Source organism: Oryctolagus cuniculus, chromosome 8 (genome assembly GCF_964237555.1).
Source record: "Oryctolagus cuniculus chromosome 8, mOryCun1.1, whole genome shotgun sequence".
Lineage (NCBI taxonomy): Eukaryota > Metazoa > Chordata > Mammalia > Lagomorpha > Leporidae > Oryctolagus > Oryctolagus cuniculus.
The window spans coordinates 128415152-128437113 of NC_091439.1; the positions used below are offsets into that span (position 1 = coordinate 128415152).

General features: G+C 38.4%; 1 long non-coding RNA gene across 1 annotated transcript in view; it reads left to right on the plus strand.

Moving 5' to 3' along the window:
* The window catches only part of LOC138843591 (uncharacterized), a 140963-nt gene that overhangs the window by 48148 nt on the left and 70853 nt on the right, over window positions 1-21962 (plus strand). The window contains exon 2 of the long non-coding RNA XR_011378533.1: window positions 20545-20622. This is a non-coding gene — a long non-coding RNA (uncharacterized lncRNA). The remainder of the gene's footprint in view (window positions 1-20544; window positions 20623-21962) is intronic.

Genomic DNA, 21962 nt, shown 5'->3' on the forward strand with positions numbered 1-21962 from the left:
ATGGAGACATGTTCCACATTTGAGGGGAAGGTCACTACCTCACTGATGAGAACGAGTGACCTAGAGGGTTTCTTCAGTTGAATAAAGATTTACAGATAAACAATAAGGAACCATTTAGAGATTTGGATTAATCAGTGTAATAAATCTTGAAACAATGCCATTACAAGGGAATTTAGCCTTCACAGCTTACTATATAATTTAAGATCCAATCTAACAAATGTGTTAAAGTGAACCGATGACAAATCTCTGGAATTCTAATCAAGTTGCAGGGAAACTACTATTAATCCTACCCATTTTTCTAGCAAAGTAGTGAAAAAGGCCTTCTATATTAGGTATGCTTAGAGAGTCTAGTCATCAGGAAACAAATGCTGCACTCTTTGCAGGCAGGAATATGGACAATCTGACTTTCACATTTTCTGGCATGTACTCACCAAATCATTGTTCAATTATCCTACATTGGGATAAATATAAATTTTTCTAGCTATAAATGGAAATTTTTCAGATCCAAATTCAATTGTTGACATGATCTTAAACACTATGGCTGTTAAACCTGCCTCCCCAGATCTTCCTTCACTCACTTCATAGCTCTCTGCGAGACGACTAAATCCTACCATTTATTTCTCTTGAAGAAAGAAGAAGGAAAAGGGTGATAGGGACCTGGGATGTGAGAATAAAGTGGGAACTTTTATGTATTTTTTTTTTTCACCTTCTGGCTTGTGGCTTACATTCATGAATATGTACTTGTTGATGAACTGTATTCTGCTTACTATTTGAAGAATTTTATGTGAATATACTTCTAAAAAGCAGGGTAATGATTAATTTTATGTGCTAATTTGAATGGGCCACAAAGCCAAGATACATGGCCAAAGAGTATTCTGGATACATCCATGAGGGGGTTTTGGATGAGATTGACATTTAAGTTGACAGACACCGGGTAAAGCGGACTGCCCTCTGTAACTCTAAGGAGACTTATCCAGTCAGCTGGAGGCCTAAATAGGACACAAGACTAACCTTCCCCCAGAACCCCACCCCTGCCAAGAGAGAATGCTGCCAGCATATGGCTTTGGGACTGGAGCTGTAGCATCAGTCTTTCTCTGGATGCCCAGTCTGCAGGCCCACCTGCAGATGTGGGATTCGCCAGCCTTCAAAGTAATGTCGGCCAATTCCTTTAAACTATGTTTTTCTTTTTATGGCCTGCTGATTCTGCTTCTTTTGAAAACCCTGGCTAATACAAAAAGATTCTAAAACCTTAAAAATTATATCATCATAGATTTCTCGTTTCTAGTGTATGGAGACTCTTTCCTATTCTCACCCAACAACTACTGCCTCTTTCATGAAATGTTTCTGATTTTTAGCACTAGGATTAACACTAGAGTTTAGTTTCACTAAAAACTACCTATATTTGTATACATATGAAAGATACATACAAGTATATGTGTTTGCCTGTCTGGTTTCATACATTGAACCACATGTTTGTGAAAGTCACTCAGGGTGTTGAAGTTAGGCAATATTGTTCATTTTTATTACTCTAAGTAAGAAATATATATATTGCATATAGGCTACAAAGTTCCTTCAACACAGGCTTTAACTCCATTCGGGAACTATGTGTGTGTGTTTGTGTGTGCGTGCATGGTTGTTTTTATACACACAGACATACAAAATACAATTACATACACACTCACATGTATATAATAATTTAGTTCAAATATTTTCTAATTTCCCCTGTGAATTTTTTTTAAAGATTCATTTATTTACTTGAATGAGTTACACAGAGAAAGGAGAGGCAGAGAGAGAGAGAGAGAGAGGTCTTCTGTCCGTTGGTTCACTCCCCAGATGGCCGCAACAGCCAGAGCTGTGCTGATCCGAAGCCAAGAGCCAGGAGCTTCTTCCAGGTCTCCTATGTGGCTGCAGGTGCTCAAGGACTTGGGCCATCTTCTACTGCTTTCCCAGGCCATACCAGAGAGCTGTATTGGAAGAGGAGCAGCCGAGACTCGAACCGGCGCCCATATGTGATTCCAGCGCTTCAGGCCAGGGCGATAACCCACTACACCACAACACCAGCCCTCCCTGTGAATTTTTTAAAAGGAATTTATTAATACATTAGATTCTCAAGGTTCAGCCAATGCATGGTAATTATAACACTAGTCTCAATAGTTCCCATGGTAATGTGATACTAATACAAAGAGAATAGATGCTATATAGTTCATAGATAGAATAGATAGAATTCTAAGACTATAAAGCTGACTTTTGACCTGTTTTTTTTTTTTTTTTTTTTTTTTTTTTTTTTTTACTTATTTGACAGGTAGAATTAGCCAGTGAGAGAGACAGAGAGAAAGGTCTTCCTTCCTTTGGTTCACTGCACAAAGGCCGCTACGGCCGGCGCACTGAGCTGATCCGAAGCTAGGAGCCAGGTGCTTCCTCCTGCTCTCCCACGTGGGTACAGGTGCCCAAGGACCTGGGCCATCCTCCACTGCCTTCCTGGGCCACAGCAGAGAGCTGTGGAGAGCAGCTGGGACTAGAACCCGGTGCCGATATGGGATGCCAGGGCCGCAGGCGGAGGATTAGCCAAGTGAGCCACGGTGCCAGCATGACCTGTTCTTTCTTAATAACTGATTTCTACATTTTTAAACATTCAGAATTTAAAATTATTTTTGATTTTGTATTTCTAGCATAAACTCCTTAGTGTCAGAAATACACACACACACACACACACACAGTCCATTTAAAATATGGTCCATCTAAAAATATGCATGTGTTACATAGAAATAACTTATGCAAAGTGATCAGAAATCATGTACTTAATTCCGTTATATCACAACTATTATATCAAGATATATAGAGAAATGCTTAGAAAGAAAAAATAGATGATACATAGACAGTCAGATAGGTAACCAATAAATTAACCCATATGATGTCTAGGCAAGCAAGTACATCATCCTTATGGACCAAAACGGTTGAGTGTATAAACACTTGTCGTGAGAGAAACGTCTACCTAGGATGGTATCAAATTCTATTTCCATGTATATTAGTACTACATTTATGTTTAACATTTGTTAGATCTAAATATGTGCTTGTCTTTCATTACGAGAAAGTAGAGAAGCTCTGACATTCAATTCAGCAGCTCTGACATTTCATTCAAACATAGTCTGTAAGCAAATTGTTTCTAACAGGCAGATCCGCATGTTATTATTTGGATTAAAGAATTTCAGCTAGGCTGTTATGCCAAAGTAAATTTAGTATTTTTATGTGTGAACAAACCTGGAATTCCCAGGGCTTCCCAAATGACCATCTTGTTAAAACTGTGCAATGACTTGTGCAGTGCCCTCAGTGTTATAAATAGTGTTGAAATGGCACCTCTGGTATATAAGACTTCTGTGGTTGATCTTGTAGCTCCATCACTCACATCTCAGATTTTCTGATGTTTAGCTTATAGAAGAGAAAAGATTCGTGTTTCTTTTAAACTTAGACCTAGCCTCCTTCTGTGGCCCATGCAATATTTTATTTTTGAACTCAATTTTGAGTAAAAGACATATACCAGCATGTAGCATTTCATGTTTTCAAGGGCATGACATTTTGTAAGTCTTGTTTATAGTGCACTCCAGGAGTTTTGTGAAGTGCAGTCTTTCATTTCTGGGTCACTGGTTAAAATTGGGATCATTAGTGAAGTTACTGTTAAGGCCTACCTGATAAAAATCCCCCAATCAAGCACGTTTTTATTGAGTGGAAGAAAACGGGATATTGACACAGGTCAGTGTCACCCCAGTGAAGGCCTGTTGGTGAAACTGTCACTGAGCTCATTTCTCTTACTATAGCCAGCAAAACTTTTGCCAATCTCACTGTGACATACATATTACCATCCAGCCTTGTTATAGAGATTTTTAAAATCTTATTTTTAAATGATTTTCCATCCAGTTTTACAAGCACTTTTTGCTGAAGAAGACGATCTTTGCTCCAGGGATTGGTTTTAGCTCCTTGGTCAGATATAAGTTGCTTGTAGATGCTTGGATTGATTTCTGGTGTTTCTATTCTGTTCCATTGGTCTCTCTTTCTGTTTTTGTACCATTACCAGGCTGTTTGGGTTATAACTGCCCTGTAGTATATCTTGAAATCTGGTATATTGATGCCTCTCTCTTTGTTTTTGTTATATAAGATTGCTTTAGCTACTCAAGGACTCCTGTGTTTCCGTATGAAATTCAGCATCATTTTTTTCTAGATCCGAGAATAATGTCTTTGATATTTTGATAGGTATCACAATGAATCTGTAATTTGTTTTTGGAAGAATGGACATTTTGATGACAGTGATTCTTCCAATCTATGAGCATTGAAGATTTTCCATTTTTTAGTATCTTCTTCTATTTCTTTTTTTTAATGTTTTGTAATTCTCATTGTAGATATCTTTGACATCCTTGGTTAAATTTATTACAAAGTATTTTATTTTTTTTGTAGCTATTGTGAATGAGATTGATTTTAGAATTTCATTCTAAGCCTTGGTATTGTCCCTGTATACAAAGGCTGTAGATTTTTGTGTATTGATTTTATATCCTGCTACTTTACCAAACTCGTCTATGAATTCCAATAGTCTCTTGGTGGAGTCTTGGTTTCCCTAAATATAGAATCATGTCATGTGCAAGCATAGATTGTTTGACTTCATCCTTTCAATTTGTATCACTTTGATTTCTTTTTTTGCCTAATGACTCTGGCTAAAACTTCCAGGACTATATTGAGTAGCGGTGGTAAGAGTGGGCATCCTTGTCTGGTACTGGATCTCAGTGGGAATGCTCCCAACTTTTCCCCATTCCATAGGATGCTGGCCTTGGGTTTTTCATAAATTGCCTTGATTGAGTTGAAGAATGTTCCTTCTATACCCAAATTGCTAGAGTTTACATCATGTAGGTGTGTTGTATTTTATCAAATGCTCTCTCTGCACCAATTGAGATAATCATATGGTTTGTTCTTCAGTTTGTTAATGTGGTGTATCACATTGATTGCTTTGTGAATGTTGAGCCATCCCTGCATACCAGGGATAAGTCCCACTTGGTCTGGGTGGATACTCTTTCTGACATGGTGTTGCATTCTGTTGGCTAGAATTTTGTTGAGGATTTTTTGTGTATATGTTCATCAGCAAGTTGGTCTGTAGCTTTCTCTCTTGCATCTTTTTCAGGTTTAGGAATTAAGGTGATGCTGGCTTCATAGAATTTGGGAGGATTCCCTACCTTTCAATTGTTTTGAATAACTTGAGAACTATTGTAGTTAGTTCTTCTTTAAATGTCTGATAGAATTCAGCTGGGAAGCCATCCAGTCCTGGGCTTTTCTTTGTTGCATTGGGGGTGGGGGTGGTCTTTATTACTGATTCAATTTCTGTCTTAGTTATGGGTCTGTTTCGGTTTTCTTTGTCTTCATGGCTCAATTTAGGTAGGTTGTATGTGTCCAGGAATCTATACATTTCTTCTAGGTCTCCCAGTTTGTTGGCATACAGCTCTTTGTAGTAATTTCTGATGACTCTTTTTATTTCTGTGGTGCCTGTTGTTAATTTCCTTTTTCATCTAATTTTATTGATTTGACTCTTCTCTCTCTTTTTGTGGTTAGTTTGGCCAACGGTGTGTCAATTTTGTTTATTTTTTCAAGAAACCAGCTCTTCATTTTCCTGATCATTTGTATTTGTTGATTCAATTTTGTTGATTATTCTCTAATGTTAATTATTTCTTTTCTCTTACTAGTTTTGGCTTTGGTTTGCTATTGTTTCTCTAGTTCCTTGAGATATATGATAGCTCATTTATTTGGTGCCTTTCTGATTTCTTGATGTAGGCACCAATTGTTATAAACTTTCCTCTTAACACTGTTTTGCTCTATCCCATAAGTTTTGATATGTTGTATTAATGTTTTCATTTGTTTCCAGACTTTTTTCTTATTTCTCCTATGACCTACTATTCATTCAGGAGCATGTTTTTCAGTCTCAGTGAGTTTGCATATGTTCTAGAGATTCCTCAGTTGCTGATTTCCAGCTTCATTCCATGGAATCAAAAGGATATTTCTGGGGTAAAAATACTTTGAAGTCCAAGTGTAATTATTTCACAATATGTGTTTTCCATGGACATTTTGAAGACCTGGTTTATTCTTCAAGAGCATATGAAGAAATCACTATGAATAAGTTATCCTTGGACAATTATTTTATTTATAGGAGACCATCAATATTGAAAACAAAAACAAACAAAAGTTATGCTGGCCTGCCTGCCTGAGAGTAATTGAATGTGTTTGCCTGACTCATCAATATGTTCATTAAGACTTATGTCCACAAGGGACTGAAGTGAGGGAGAGTCTGTGTTTGAGATTCTTTTATTGATTTTTCCCTCTTGCACTGTCCTATGTTATCTTCCTCTGAATTTATACTTCTGTTATTAGGATGGATGATTCAGGAGGAGATGGGTCCCTCACATACAGCACTCACTGCTCTGCAACACTTTGCATTCCTCATAGCATTCATTAGCATTTATTTATATGTTATTAAGTTATTACTTTCTGGCATCAGTACTTAAAAGAGATTTGCTAGCACATGCTAGTCACTGTAATCTAAGTAAACAGCTGCCATGGCCTGATTGGAAGAAAAAATACAATTCTGTTACGACCTTGCCACAGCATATACAGGTGGTTTTGCTTTACCACTGTCACTCCTGCAGGGGACTGTGGTGACAGACAATGCTTACCTAATGGATTTTTTTAAAAAAGTACATGTTTTAGAGAACTCTACTTCCTAACTGCATAATGAGAATACGACAGTTCATCACCTTTTGCCATCCCAAAAAGAATATCAAGGCATCAAAGATAGCCACAAAGAAAAAGACCATGTAAAAATAAGAATTGGAAAGGAAGCAAATTTACAGCAACAGTTCACAGAGCATCATTTTTAGTGAATTCAATCTACAAAAATCTAAAGTTATAAAATAATTGAATTATAATTCTTTTTTCAGATTATCAAAAAAAAGGGCAGAGGAATGTCCAGGAAAAAATGTTACAACATGTATATCAGATATCTCTACAGATAAAATATACTTTATTTGAAGAAATTAAAAAATATCATTTCTCAGGCAGGTAATGTGGCTCAATGAGGTAAGCCCCTATTTGGGCTTCCTATAGCCTGTGTCCCTGTGCCGATTCAAGTTCCAGCTCCTCTGTTCCTGGTCCAGCTACCTGGGAATGCATCCTGAGAGGCAGAAGAGGATGGTTCCAGCCCTTGGGCTACTGCCACCCACGTGGGGCTCCTGTGTAGAGTTACAGGCTCCTGGCTTCTGCTTGGCCCAGTCCTGGTATTGCAGGCATTTGGGGAGCACACCGTTTTTTTGAAAATCAAACCCTCTCTCTCTCCCTCTCTCTCTCTCTCCTGTCACTTTGTCTTTCAAGTAGATGAAGATAAATAAAATACTTAAAAGTTTATTAAAGAAGAAGAATATTATTTATTGAATGATATGTTTATAGATAGAAAGACTCAGTGATATAAAATTATAAATTCTGAGGATTCAAAGTAATTTCATCTAAAATCCCAACTGGGGTAGGTATGTGTGTGAACTGATCAGCTGATTCCAAAATTTGTATTAAAATACAGATGTTCAAAAATATCCAAGAAACATAAAGATACTCATGGAAATTAAAGGTGAAGTATTATATTATCATTCATCAACAACTATATAAACTGATAATAATTAAAATGACACAATGATAAAAATAGATGAATGGAACAAAATAAGTTTGAAAAATAGTTCCTGCATACTGTCAGGATTTCATTCCAATTTTTCTTTATCCTATCATCAGTTCATGCACATCTAGATTGATTTCATATATTTGTTCTGAATTTAGCTGCTATAAACATGAGAGTGCAGGTACAAATCATACAAAAAAAGAAAAACCTGTAGAAAAACACAATTTACACAGATAATTTATAAAATGGAATATATGACTGACAATACATGAAAATACTTAAGTTCACTTGTTGTAAGAGATACACAAAACTACCATGTTCACCATACTATCTCAGACAGCAATCTGTGAGAATTTCAAGTGTTGATGAGAGCTTAGAGTGACCAGAACTCTCCAACTCTCTACTGGAATTATAACTGGAACAACCACTTTGAAAAACTGGTAATCAGTTAAAGCTTAAAATATGCATAATTTTGACTTAGTAATTCCTCTCCAAGATATATGATAAACACCCAAAAGGAATGCACAAAATATTCGTTCTCCAAATACCAGCTATAGTATTTTATAGCCACATAGTTAGCAATATCCAAAATCTATAAAATTCATATATGCCTCTCAAATTTCCATTAAGAGTAGACTAGATAAACGAATTATGGTATAGTCGCATAGTAAATTACACAATGATAATAATGAAAGCATTTCTACCATACACACTATGGAAGAATCTTATGAACATAATTTTGAGCAAAAGATGGATGAAGTGTAGATACGGTGTTGGTTAATTTATATTAACATAAAATCGGGTTTTAGAAATCTTGAGGAGAGCAGCTTCTTACAGTGATTCAACAGAGACTTCTATGGTGATGGCAAGGTTTCATTTCCTGGCTTCCTGCGGTTACACAGGTGAGTGCATTTATCATAAACTCATCATGACATTGAGCACGATTTTATACTGCTTTCATATATGCATGCTACGCGTCAATTGAACATGATCAGGAGAATTTACCTAAAGTGCATTTAGAATATGTCAACATGCAAATTTAAACAAACGTGGACATATTGATTTAGGATAATATAAATTGTAGCGAATGAACTGTAGTTACATGAGATAAGTTAAACAGAGAAACAAATCTGAATGGAAGTATCCCTCTGGGCAGCCAGATGCTTCCCTGACGTGTGAAAGTAGTCTCAGACTTGGCTTTGTGGAACTGTCGCTTTCTATTACTTTTACCTGCGTGGTCTTCTCTGCACCCTGTCCATTAAGGACACCATTTTCCCATCAGGCAGCATCATCTACTCTCTCTTTTCCCTTTTTGACATATGATGGTACATTACTGGATTCTCTTTCTTTTTATTTAGTCGCCAAGTTCTCTCAACTTTGCCCTGCAGTGCTGACTCTTTTTAATTCCTACCACTACTGGTTGTGTCACACACTTGTTGTAATAGTGTTATCTCCTTGTCTCAATCAACACTGTTTTCTGAAGCATAGGTTATATTTCCCCTCTAACAAGGAATAAAACTTTTTAAATTATTTCCCTTTATAGGAAAAATTCCAATCCATTTGACCATTGGCTGTTTTCTAAGCAAACTTCTTACTTTCCTATCTCAATCCTATCTATGCTTAATTTTTTGGTCACAACTTAGTCTTCATAACTATTTAGTCATAACTACTTGATGGACTTTATGTTACTTAATGCTTTGTATATTTCATCCACATCACTATTACAACTCCTTGATTTTCACATTAATTTTACACCAATTTTATTTCTCAGAACTCATCCTACATATGTCTGCCACTTATGCAATATCTGCACTACTCCGTTAGACTGGGATTAATTAAAAGATATGGAAGGACTCTTAGTGTGCAATTGGAGTAACTCTGAGAGTAATTTGATGTTTCTCTCATTCATATTTTAGAATCTTTTAGTTATGTTTTACTGAAGAGAGTTTTATTGGAATGTGTCACGGTGAAGATCTTTTCTGGTCATGTCTATTGGGAGTTCCATGTGCTTCTTGGATGTGCTTTTCTTTTTCCAAATTATGGAAGTTTTCTGTTATTATTTCACTGAAAGGGCCTTATAACCCTTTCTCTCTTTCCTTGCCTTCAGGGACTCCTAAGAGCCATATGTTGGGTCATTTGATGCTATCCTGTAAATCTCCAACACTGTTTTTTAGTTTTCTGATTTCTTCTTGTTTTGGTCTGGCTATAAAATTCTCAGAGATTTGTCTTCTAGCTCAGATATTCTCTCTTCTGCCTCACCAACTCTGTTAAAACTTTCCATTGCATTTTTTATTTGATCTATTGAATTCGTCATTTCAAGTATTTCATTTTGATTTCTCTTTAAGATCTCAATTTCATGGGAAAAATTTTCATTCGTGAATTTGCTTCTGACTGCTTCTGAGTAACCCGATGATTAGTTTTCTGAATTCCATTTCTGGCATTTCCCCAATCTCTTCATCTTCAGCTTCTAGTATTGAAATGTTGTAGTGTTCCTTTGGGGGGCTCATAGTGACTTCCTTATTCTTATTTCTTGAATATTTTCCTTTATTCTTTGGCACTTTTTTGATGGCTTCTGTCTTTGGTCTGCATCTCTGTGACTTAGTGGGGCAGCTACACTTTGAGTGAATACTGAGAGGTGTGTGCTGGGTGTGGCCAGGGTGCTCCGTTCAGTATTCCAGGGTGGGGCAAGTATCCAGGAAAGACCCCCACTGGGCATGGTAGCTCTCCTCTGAGCTGATGGACTCCCCGGTGTTAGTCCCCAGTGTGCTCACACTCACCACTCTGCTTCAGGAACTGCACGTTTGATCTATGGAGTCTTTCCTGTGAGCAAGGCTCCCTCTGGTATGAGCTGTTATAGGAACCGAGGAGCTGTGGGAGTATGGAGAGGTGCTGTATTGTTGTGGCCCTGGTGTGACCTCTGTTATTTATTGTTGGGCGTGCACAGGTGGTGGCCCAATGCCTGAGTCCAAAGAGAAAAAAAATAGTTGCAGGTTTCTGCTGTGGCAGGGAGGGGATGGTGCAGAGCGACGTGGGAGAGGGATGCACAGTCTCTTATTTTTTTCTTTCTTCCCACTTCTGCTGTCTTAGGGGGTTTGCATGGAACTTTAAAAGCAGTTCACCAAGCTCTCCCTGCAGCTGTATCAGCAGCGCCACGGGCCTATGTTGTCCCCTCTCACCTGGTTTGCCAGGGCTGGCGTCTTCCTCCAAGCTTCTGTTGTTTTCTGCTGTTTGCTCCCTCGGTGCAGGGTGCAGGTGTGGAGTGTTTCTATTGCTCGTGCTGGGTCTCTTTCTAGGGTTACCCCAGAGCTCTTTCCCCAAAGTGTATTTTCTCCTGTTTTTTTTTTTTTTTAATTTAATTTTATTTATTTATGTGAGAGATATAGACAGTGGGAGGGAGAGACAGAGAGAGAAACTTTCCATTGGTTCACTCCCCAGATGGCCGCAATGGCCGGAGCTTCGCCAATTCGAAGCCAGGAGGCAGGAGCTTCCTCCCGGACTCCCACGTGGGTGCAGGGGCCCAAGCACTTGGGCCATCTTCTACTGCTTTCCCAGGCCATAGCAGAGAGCTGGATTGGAAGAGGAGCAGCTGGATAGAACCAGCGCCCAGATGGGATGCCGGTGACGCAGACAGAGGATTAACCTACTGCGCGATGGTGCCAGCCTTTCTCCTGTTTTTAAGCATTAATTTTGCCCCGCCTAAGTCAGACCATCCTGTCGCTATTCTGCATCTTGGAACCCCCAGAAGCTATTATTCTAAATTTAACATTGTGATAGATTTACATTTTATATATTTATCTAAATAATGGAATAAAATATAATGATATAAGATAAGGTCAAAGACAAAATTTTTCACTTCTGCCCAATTTTATTGTCATTTGATCTGTAATAAATTATAAAGCATTCCACACTCATAATAACTATTTGTTTATGCAAAAAGCTGCCAGCAAGTTTAGCATAATATAACCCTCCCTTGAAAAGGAAAAGTAACAATTGTCACTACTGTATTAATAAATGTTCCTTAGAATCTCATTGTGTTCCCTAAGTTACCCCACAATCCATCTAGGTAATTTAGTATAAGTTAAAAGAAAACATGAGTATGTGACAAATATATACCTTAGAAATTTGATATCTGATCACTACAAATCTTCCCTTTGGAAAATTATGATGTTAACCTCTGTTAAATCTGCCAACTTCCTCATTCCCATGAACCTTCATAAACAATTAGTGTCGACACGTGAGCTCTCTTTTGAAACCCTTTGGCCCCGTGCCTAATATCTCAGCCAGGAGACCTAAATTCCTTTAAAAAGATGCGGTGAACTACCACCAGTTCCTCTTTAACCATAAATTTAATTTCTGATACTACATTTAATTTTTAATATTTATTTATTTGAAAGGCAGTTACAGAGAGAGAAATTGAGAGACAGAGAGAGAGAGAGAGAGAGAGAGAGAGAGACATAGAAAGAGAAAGGGATCTTCCATTCACTGGTTCACTCCTAAAATGGCCTTAAGAGATGGGACTGGGCCAGGCTGAAGCCAGAAGCCTGGAACTCCATCCAGGTCTCCCATGTTGGGGGAGGGGGCCCAAATACTTGGGCCATCTTTCACTGATTTCCCGGGAACATAGGTAGAGAACTAGACAGGAAGTGGGTCAGCCGGGACTGGAACAGGTGCTCTTACGGGATGCTGGCATCACGGGTGGCTGCTTAACACATTGTGTCACAACACCATCCCACTCCACCCCCTCAAGAAACAACAAAAAAACCAACAAAATAAACTACTTCTACATTATTCAGTTCTCCCATGTTGAAGATCACCTTCTCAACTGGAAAATACGTCTTCTAGGGGCTGGTGTTTTGGTGCCGTGTGTTAAGCCTCTGCCTGTGATGCCGGCATTGATATGCATGCTGGTCCAGTTCAGTCTGCTCTGCTTCAGACCCAGCTCCCTGCTAAAGCACCTGGGAAGCAGCAGCAGATGGCCCACGTGCTTGGGCCATGCTTCAGCGCCTGGCTCCTGGCTTCAGCCTGGCCCAGTCCTAGCCATTCTGTAACCCTGCCTTCCAAACAAATAAGTCAATCTTTAAAAGAAAAAAAATATATGATAAATATCGTGCAATTTTTTTACCTCCTCTGACATCTGTTAAAATATTGACTATGATCTGGGAGATATCCATTTCTTATTTTCCTTTTATATTTCCATCACAACTCTGAAAAGTGATGTGCTTAGTTCTTTTTTTTTTTTTTTTTTTTTTTGACTGACAGAATTAGACTGTGAGGAGACAGGCAGAGAGAAAGGTCTTCCTTTGCCGTTGGTTCACCCTCCAATGGCCTCCGCAGCTGGCGCGCTGAGGCCGGCACACCGTGTTTATCTGATGGCAGGAGCCAGGTGCTTCTCCTGGTCTCCCATGGGGTGCAGGGCCCAAGCACTTGGGCCATCCTCCACCGCACTCACGGGCCACAGCAGAGAACTGGCCTGGAAGAGGGGCAACCGGGACAGAATCCGGCGTCCTGACCGGGACTAGAACCCGGTGTGCTGGCACCGCAAGGTGGAGGATTAGCCTAGTGAGCCACGGTGCCGGCCTCGTGCTTAGTTCTTAATATGATCTTTTATATTCTGCACTTAACAATTATCACAGAATTACTACAGGTTTGTCTTACTATTTTGTATTTTCTCTTATGTCCAGCTGCCCTATCACACTCTGTTCATTCAAAGTCTTTGCCACTGTAAAGCAAACAGACAGCTTTATAAAAATGACTCCATTCAAATATACACATACTTTATTAAGAATTGGGTTATTCAAAATTTAGACTGTATAAGTTTTTAACTGGCCAAATTACTTTTAATAGATAAATATTCCTTATGTTGTAGCATTTTGTTTCATGAAATTTAGTTCAGTGATCAAAGTCATTGCTATGGAATAAAGAGACAAGGCCAGAATAGGTGTTGTGAACTTTTGGGACACCGGGAATTGGAAAAGAGAAGTATGGCCTGAAAACTGAATGTCTTCTGAGGATGTTAAGTGAATTCCCTCCAGGCACTTTTCCTAGGGATTAGAATATACACAAGCTTAGTTTATCGTGGTGCAAAACATTTTCAAACCCAAGCTTTTATGCACATCTTCAAAAAGGGTATGAAAAGTGGGTATTATGGAAAATACTATGTGTAGATTTCCAAATGTTTTTTTAAATACAATAAACTTGATTTATACCCCATTTTCTATGAGGTTTTTGAATTTCCCTTGAATTACATAGAGTATATAAAATATAATGTATGTGTTCTGGATAAATATAAAGATTGAGTAGATATGGAAATAATATAATCAAAATAAATTAAATTTTTGGAACCATTACTTCATATTTAGGCCCAGAGGCATAGAGTCACCACAACGCTAGAATCACACATCAGAAAGAAAAATTTGCCCAGAATCGTTTCCAATGAGTTTGGTTCTCTGAGATTCCCCAAAAGATAATTTAAATATTATATATGAATTCAAAAGGATAGGCAAGACAAACATAATGAAGAGGGAAATTTTTCACCGCTAATAGTTTCTGATCAACTGTGAGAACATTAGAACAGAACATGAATAAATATTTGTATAACTCAATGCCTTGAAGCATAAATCATTTATCATCCCTGTTGATTTATCTGACATAAGTGATAGATATTGATATGGTAGTCACTAATAGTTTTTAATCCACTTGCCCTTCTTGGGAAATCGGGTGCTGTGGAAACTGAGATATAGTAATTAAGTATGAATGGGCAGAATGAGCTATTCTCAAGTGATTGAGTACAGGCTTTGCTTTCTCAGGCACTTCTGAAACACATAAAGCTCTCAAAATCAGGAAATTATGCAAGCATGCATATGTCATGCATCCTTTAACATAAATATAATCAGAGTGATTTGATTTTTATTTAAATGTTATTAAAATTTGATTAAAATTATCTAAAGCAATTTATTGCTCTGATGGTTCCAATATCCTATTTGTTAAAATATACTTCTTCTGAGGAAGTAATTTAATTTTCTACCTGATAGTTCAGTTCATTAATTATCGTATCTTCCAACCCACAGTCCTTTTGTAAACATGCCAATGTGTTGTGTCTGGAAGCTGGGGGTGAACAGCTTTTGCACAATAATTCTTCCCAGAGTCTCCTGACTTTGTTGTTTCCCAATTTATATTCACAATATTAAGTCCCACACTTGATTACAAATTCCCATGGAAGGGAGTGAAAATAGTGTATATTGGGCCTATGTTGAATACTTTCCTATTTTAACTTTTTGCATTTGTTGAATCCTTATAAAATACTTCAAGCTTATATTGATTTTTCAAATTCACAGAGCTTTCCTATCTATCAGATTAGTCTATAAGCTTCCACAACCCTGCTAAAAATATTTTAATAAATGATGCTGGGAAAATTGGATTTCCATGTGCAGAAATATGAAACAAGACCCTACCTTACACCTTATACAAAAATCAACTCAAAATGTATCATGGATTTAAATCTGCAATCTGACACCATCAAATTACTAGAGGAGAACATTGGGGAAACTCTGTAAGACATCAGCATAGGCAAAGAGTTCTTGGAAAAGACCTCAGAAGCCTAGGTAATCAAAGCAAAAATAGACAAATGGGATTACATCAAGCCAAGAAACTGCAGCACTGCGAAGAAATCATTAATATCCAAAACTTATGAAGAGCTCAAAAGAAGCAATCCATTTAAGAAATGGGCATAGGACATGAACAGGAATTTTTCAAAGGAAGAAATTCAAATGGCCAACAAACACATGAAAAAAATGCTCTGGATCACTAGCCATTAAGGAAATCCAAATCAAAACCAAAATGAAGTTTCACCCTCATTAGAGGTGAAAAATGGTTCTTATATAGAAATAAAAAAAATGCTGGTGGGGATGTGTGGGAAAAAGTACCCTAATACATGTTGTTGGAAATGTAAACTAGTACAGCCATTGTGGAAGACAGTATGGAGATTCCTCAGAGATCTGAATATAGACCCACTATATGAACCAGCATCCCACTCCTGGGAATTTACCCAAGGAAAATGAAACCAGCATGTGAATGAGTTATCTGCACTCCCACGTTTATTGCAGTTCAATTCACAATAGCTAAGATATGGAATCAACCCAGAGGACTATCATCTAATGACTGGCTAAGGAAAATGTGGTATATACCATGGGATATTATGGAATATTATTCCGCCGTAAAAAGGAATGAAATCCTGTCTTTTTCAACAAAATGGATGTAACTGGAAACCATTATACTTAGTGAAATAAACCGGTCCTCAAAAGACAAATACCATATGTTTTCCCTGATCTGTGGAAACTAATAGGAGTACACAAAAATGTAACACATATGAGAAAAATTGAGATTTTGATATTTGATTATTGTTTACAGCACTTATGTCTACTGTTGAGGAACAGTGTTGTTTTCCTATTACTCATTGAATTATTTACTTAGTGGAGAGTTATTTTCACAGTTATAAAATAAAGTGAAAATAGATCATTGTAAACATTAAAAGAAAGTATAAGAAAGGAACAAGAAGGGAGGGGAGGGGTGTTGGCAGGAGGAAGGGTATGGTGGAAAGTATCACTATGCTCCTAAATCTGTATATATGAAATTTGTTCACCTTATATAAATATGTTTATAAGTGTAAAGTTACTAAATTTTCAACATATATTATTTGATAAAAATCACATTTAAAGCTATATTCATGTTGATTTGTTGTTTTGTTTTTCCTATGGATTGATTTACAAGCATGATGATTTCTAATTGTTCTTGGTTACTATTACGATACACTATAAATAGACTAAAGTATAAATAAAAAATTTAAATGTGCCGGCGCCGCGGCTCACTAGGCTAATCCTCCGCCTAGCGGCGCCGGCACACCGGGTTCTAGTCCCGGTCGGGGCGCCGGATTCTGTCCCGGTTGCCCCTCTTCCAGGCCAGCCCTCTGCTGTGGCCAGGGAGTGCAGTGGAGGATGGCCCAGGTGCTTGGGCCCTGCACCCCATGGGAGACCAGGAAAAGCACCTGGCTCCTGGCTCCTGCCATCGGATCAGCGTGGTGCGCCGGCCGCAGCGCGCCGGCCGCGGCGGCCATTGGAGGGTGAACCAACGGCAAAAGGAAGACCTTTCTCTCTGTCTCTCTCTCTCACTGTCCACTCTGCCTGTCAAAAAAATTAAAAAAAAAAAATTTAAAAAAAAAATTTAAATGTGAGTAAAAATTAGAATAGCCAATTCTCAAAAAGCATAATTATCTACGTAGAAGAAAATTTGTACTTTACCTGGGGAGTAAAAGTAATTGATCCTTGTGCTTTATGTGGTTATGTGCATGGCTTGTTTAAATCAAATATTATAAATGCTATGTTTAATAACTTTAACTTTTTGAAATATGTATTTGGTGTATGAAAGTATTTTTATTGATAATTTAGATGGTCAGTTGCTTTCAGGTTTGGCCAGTTATATATTTTTTATAAATTTAGATGTAATTGGGCAAACGCATGTAGTTTTTTTAAATTTCTATTACATTTAAGATAAAACTCCTAATATTAAGTGGTTTCCCTTAATTCATGCAGTGCTTCACACAGAGTACTTTAATTCATTCTGCAAGAGTCTCATGAATATCTTATTATTCTAAGCCATACAAGGGCAATCTTTTCATAGCTCATGACAAATGATTGCACAGTTATGTTTTTCTCATGTCCCAGTATTCCCACTCAATCACTGGCTTATTCTGTATCACACTCTTTCTCCATACATATAGATAAATACATTAATGAACAATCACAGTTATGTAATAAATTGGAGGGTGTTGTGGAAAACCTAAGTAAAGCTTAGGTACTGGAGGAGGGACATTTGGCACAGTGATTAAGATGTCATTGAGAAGACTGTATCCTGTACTGGAGAGACTGGGATCAGTTGCCAATTCCAGCCTCCGGCTAATGCCTACCCTGGGAAAGCAGCAGGTGATAGATCAAGTAGTTGCGGCCGTGCCATCCATGTGGGATATCCAGATTGATCTGACTTTTGGCATCAGCCTGATCTAATCTCAACTGTTTCAGGCATTTAGGAGGCAAACCAGCAGATAGAAGATTCTGTCTCCGTCTCTGCCTGCCTGTCTCTGTTTCTCTACCTTTCAAATAAAATGAATAAATAAATAAATAAGTTTAAGTAATCTATTTACTGAATTCAGGTCTATGCTTTCTAGAATGAGTGCAATATGATATATTACATTTTTCTTACCGAATAAGGAACAATTGTTAAATATCATGAAACATTCCTCATGTTAATACATTTTTATGTTAAAACATGAAACAATTTCTCATTTTTAGGCATTTCATGTAAATATAATGAATATGCTATATTAAAGTTTTTGATGAAAAATTTAAGAAATGTAAAAATATATGCCACAAAACTGATTTTCATAAAATTTACATTCTATTGCTTCTACAAGAGACCCCAAACCAATCAGAGACGGAAGCTCTGAGGGAACTCAACAGGCCATCCTTTTCCAGTGGATCCTCTTGCTGCTGCTTGTGCAGTTGATGAAGAACAGAGACTGCACGTGGGACAGTGGTGTGGTCCCACCCCTTCAGAAGAGCAGTCAGACAGCTTGGCAATAAGATGAGCACATCTGGCTTTTCTACTCTGAAGGTGTTGGTAATTAGTGTTCACAGGAATTGGCACTTACACTGCATGTGGGTCTGCCTTTCACGCCTGCAGTGTTTGTCAAAGGGATCTTACAGAATAACACACTGCACAGAATTTCACAAGGGGTTGACTGGTTCAAGGGAATTTTTTGAAATGCTCTTGTGATTTTACTTGACTTCATGACTCTGGTACAACCAAATAGGTTGAACTGCCAAGACAGCTAAGGAGCTAATGGTGAGACCAGGCCCTGTTGGAGTGTGCTAACATTGAGGATATAGTCTTTGCATTCAACCACTGGCAGATAGTCTGGGTGCAACTCATCAGTTAGAAGTTGGTCTGTGAAATATAACTGATGGATTATGGATCCAAGTGGGGAGTTGTGCATAGTTCACCCAGGGAACATATTCACATTTCTGTCTTTAAAATAAATAAATCTTTTTTTTAAAGGAAATTTGCCAGGTAGGAGATAGTGAGCTGGACTCAAATCCAGGCCTATTAGGCTCCAGAACAGATCTACTGCATAGCAACTGGCTCTCTGCTCACCTCTCTCATTCAGGGTCCAGTCACATGCCACCTTCCGTCACTCACTGTGCTCACTGTGATTGGATCCAGGTTTCCCTAACTACTGTTCGTAAACAACCACTCAGTACTCCATCCAGGCCAGGTGCTGTAGGTTGAGTAGGACTTGTCTCCCCAGACCCACACAGATGTTTAAACTTTAATGTCTTAGTGGATTCAGGGTGGAGACTTGATCTAATGATGGCACCTGAGAGGTGGATCTGGTGGGGAGTGTTTAGGTCATGTAGTCTGGGAGGGAAGTTGTCTCCAGAAGATTGACTTGAGTTCAGGTTTGGCCTGCTTGTTCTCTGATTGCTGGCTTACCACGCAGTCGTTCCTCTGCACCAGTGAAGATGAGCTTCCAAGGGGCACAGACCATGGGGCCACTTGATCCTGAAATGTAAGCTCTAAACTGTAAGCTGAAATAAACTTTTTCTCTCCTAAGAAGCTTCTCTTGGGTATTTCAGTTGTAGGAACAAAAGCAGACTAATACATCAGGCTGTGTGCCCTGACTGTGTTGTCTCAGATTTCTCCGCTTTTCCATTAGACTGAGATGCAGCTCTGCTTCCATGTTTTCCATGGTGGTCTTGATGTTTTCAAGAATGCTGATCAGTTCCTGTTGTAGCAGTCTCTCAGCTTGGTCTTGCTTGATTTTTTCTCCCCAAGATTTAACCAGTGCTACTTAGTCACAAAAATGAGCCTTCCTTGAATTTACCGTATCTGCAAGCAAACAGTGTTGCTCTGTCTCGTTATTGATATGAGCCTTCATCATTGGTATAAGGCAGTGCTTACTAGATTTACCTACCCTAAAATAATAATTTCCCTTTGGCAATCAATACGTATCTTGGGGGAGCTACTAAGAGATTTTGCAAATACCCTATATCCCCTCATAATGTTGCCTATTAATATTAGCACCTTGACAATGCTGCAATTATTATTGTACTGTTCTAATGTAATTTTCTAAGTTCTTACATTTGTTAAATTGGATTCTTTAATGGAAAGCTATCTCTTCTCCCATATTTGTTTTCAGTTATCCATTTATATTACTATGAATATGCATTTTTGATGCATTGCAGCAATGTTTGTTGCTCAAAATATTCCAGTTTAGGATGTTGGAAGGTCTTTTAGATTAATATCTGTGCTCTTTCAATGTATTGAAAGAAATGGCTTTATTTTAGTGCAGTTTTAAATTGTAGGAAACTGTGAGGATAATGTACTTTCCTCTAATACCATTTTACTTTAGTATGAGCAAGCTTATTACAATAAGTGAACCAAGATTGTCACATTATTATTAACCAATGTTGGGATTTCCTTCGTTTTTGTCTAATGTCCATTTTCTTTTTCAGGATCCCACCAAAAGAGCACATTACATTTATGAGTCTTAGCTCCTTAGGTTCTTCTGGGCTGTGACATTCACTGTTTTAAGGAATTCCCCTCAGGTGGTTTTTCAATGTCCCTGTGTTTGGGTTTGTCTGGTGTTGTTCCTGTGACTAGACTGTATTTAGGGTATAGGAAGAAGACTACAGAGATGAAGTGCGGTGTCTATCATGCCAAAACCAAGAAACAGACTATCAGCACCTCTTTTCATTGCTGCAGTGATCTTTAATCAACTTGACTTTTTTTTTTTTTTTTTCCAGATAACTCCTACGAGGATGCACTGCAAAATCATCTCCAGGAATGGATGGTTTTTCAAAATACCTTTGAGAAGACTAAAGGTAGCTATGGAAAATGATTCAGAGTCATTTTCTTATCTTCATATTGGAAAAGACAAATGATTCAAGTAAATGGGCTGAGCTGAGTCACTCTTCCGTATTCTGTTTTATATCACAGACAAGGTTAGGATAATGTATTTGTAGCATGACTTTGAAAACTGCATCAGAAACAATTCTTTTTACTTTACTTATTTATTTTTATTTATTTGAAAGAATGTCAAGGAGAGACAGAGAGAGAGTGAGTGTGATTCCATTGATTGGATCCTTTCCCAAATTTACACAATAACTGGGACAGGCAGAGGCCATAGCTAGTTCAGGGCAACACTAATTCCATAGGATAAAGCTGATGTTGGCACCGCTATGCTTCTCCAATCAGTTTGAAGGTCATGTACCCTATGTAGCCTTCCAGGTGGTACTTAAGGGTCTTGGCCACACCCAGGAGCTGTTTACTTGATTGGCAATTACAAAGCCCTTTAACAGGAAGCAGGGTTCTGGTAAATGAGCCTGGGGCTCCTGCCACCTGCCCGCAGTGATAGGGTCCTTCTCTGGAGGCATGGTGTGCCACACCCTCTTAACCTCCTGCATGGGCAAGGCAGGCAGGCACAGGATCACCCACAACATGCTTGCTAGTTGAGCACTGCTGAAGTATTCCTTACCTCTGGGAAGGGTAACCCTGGAATTCTGGGTTCAGGGGAGGTCCTCATTGTCTGCACTGTCTGGATATGTGAAAACAGTGTTCCTGTAGTGACTTTGGAGGATCTCAGGGGATAACAGGTAGATATGCTTATGAAGTACCATCTGAATTTACAGAAAAGCAACTCTTCCTGCAGACACTAGTTAGAAGTTTTTAGCATTGGTGTGGACATTTCAGCCTCTTAAGATTTGGTGAGTGACAAAGGAAGCTGTTTCCTTAATTCATGGTGGAAGTGTTATGAAGTTGTAGAAATTATGCAGGCTAATAATGAAATTTCTCAATGCCAGACGGCTATAGTTTGAACAAGACGTGACTCCTCAGATGTTGGAGTCTCAAAATCATGAAATGATGATACTAATAGGGTGGTGGCTTAACCCGAGTACAATGCAGAAAGTGATTGGGAAGCGACTGGATTAGACTGGGTTGTTTAGGGTGGGGCCCTTTGATCAGGTGGAGAGCAGGCTCACACCAAAAGATCTCTGGACCTTGAGCAAAGGTAAGGGTTGGGCTTTTAAAGCTGAAAACCACAATTGCATTTGGAGGAGAAAACAAATGGGAACGAGGAACAGGTAACATTTGGCCCTCATTGTTTCATAAAACAATTGCAGTTGCTGAAGGTACTGCCAAACAGGATAAGGTGGCGAGACTT